Raw genomic sequence first — 1,734 nt, 5'->3', positions numbered from 1 at the left:
AGTCAATGGCTCCATGTGATGGCCAGTCATACATTTCGTGGGAGATTATTTCTATGAGCTCACCTGTACGTGGGTTTCTAGAGATGTGGCATCAGTCCCTTTTACTTGGTGGAGAGAATTTTTGTCATTACATCTTTGGAAAAATAGAAAGTTCTTTTCCAAAGCATCTAATTTGATATCTCCCTCTTCTCCACATACCCAACTCCAAAATCAATAGTTTCATTTGTTCTACAAATTTATGACCTGTTCTTTTGTTTTGACTTTCTCAGTGAATTCAAATCTCACCTGATCAGCAAGCAAAACCCAGGAATTATAAAAAGCACATTCATGAGCATGGTTTTGTAATGTTAAATCCAGCTCACACATGGATTGACATGGGAAGATGTAATGTTCTTGTCTTGCACATGAATTCAGGGAAGATGTGGAATTCAGTTCTATTAATTTCAGAGGCTTCAGCCCAACACTGGTTCAGGGGCTGAGGGTCATTTGCTTCTTCTCTCTTTCTTTGCTTTTTAAAATTTCTTTAAATTCATTTTAATTTATTTTATTTATTTTTAGGGAGGAGGTAATTAGGTTTATTTATTTTTATTTGTTTATTGTTTATAGGAGGTACTGGAGTTTGAACCCAGGACCCTGTGCACGCAAGGCACATGCTCTATCACTGAGCTATACCTTCCCCCTATTTTTTTTTTAATTTAAAAAATTTAATTTCAGATGAATAATTTCATCTCTATGTCTTCATTTCTAAAATTACATCCTGGATATGGTGAAATAATTATTATGATTATAATAATAATTGATTAATATATAATACAATATTACACTTATTATTGAATACAACAACAAATCGATTTTTACAAATAGGCCACTTCCCAAGTGGGTTTTGAATCTACCTCTGAGTCCTGAAAATGTTACTCATATTCTCTATGTCCTGGTCCAAACGAAACCAAATTTCATTTTTACCTCATTGGGAGTCTGTTTACTGAAGTCGCTAAATCACCCTGTTTCTGACCTCGGCTAGAAGTTCAAACCCTTTTTCACAGCCATTAACTTTTTCAGCGTTCCACCAAGCAGATGTGCGCTCTGTGGCTTAATCTTTTCCATACTGGGTGGGGGAGCGGGCTTCCACCTGATGGGGGCTTTGCTACAGCATGAAAATCTCCTCCATTAAATCCAATTTGCTCAGTTTGTTTTTATCTGATCAATTCAAACTAATATTTTTTTTTTTCATGGGAAAATCTTCAGTTCGCTTAGGAGATAAAGTAAGAGATATGGAAACTGCTATGGTATGGCCACAGGAATATCCTTACAGGGAAGTCCTCTGCACGTCCCTCCATCCCACAGTTCTTCATACCTTTGTTAAATTCACATGTGAATCACATTTCACACGTGAGAGTCACAAACGGTCAATGGTATCCAAATGCCTTGTAATTAGCACAAATCTTCACTGTTTCTGAATCACTTTTCACATGGCACTGTGTCAAAGGCTATGTTTGCATATTATAAACGGGAAAGGAGAGAGGTAAACCAACAAAATAAGGAATTGGAGGTGTAAGCTTACTTTTTTTCCCATCACAGGTAGAGGCAGACTGCATTCTGCTGTTCTGACTGGCAGTCATTATTTCATCTCTTTTTAAAAGAACTATTAAAGGCTAACATTTGTATTGCTTATTGCCAGACCCCAAGGGCTAAGATATTTACGTTGTCTGAATCACTTCTTACAAACATGATGAG

General features: G+C 36.6%; 1 non-coding gene across 1 annotated transcript; it reads right to left on the bottom strand.

The window, feature by feature from the left end:
* Positions 1-604: 604 nt before the first annotated feature.
* TRNAA-UGC (transfer RNA alanine (anticodon UGC)) lies at positions 605-677 on the bottom strand. The gene has a single exon. It is a non-coding gene; the product is annotated as a tRNA-Ala (tRNA).
* Between the last annotated feature and the right edge of the window lie 1,057 nt (positions 678-1,734).

The sequence above is a fragment of the Camelus dromedarius genome, chromosome 16 (genome assembly GCF_036321535.1).
Source record: "Camelus dromedarius isolate mCamDro1 chromosome 16, mCamDro1.pat, whole genome shotgun sequence".
In the NCBI taxonomy this organism is placed as follows: Eukaryota; Metazoa; Chordata; class Mammalia; order Artiodactyla; family Camelidae; genus Camelus; species Camelus dromedarius.
The sequence above is the reverse complement of the archived record's forward strand: the minus strand, read 5'-3'. Positions and strand labels throughout refer to the sequence as shown.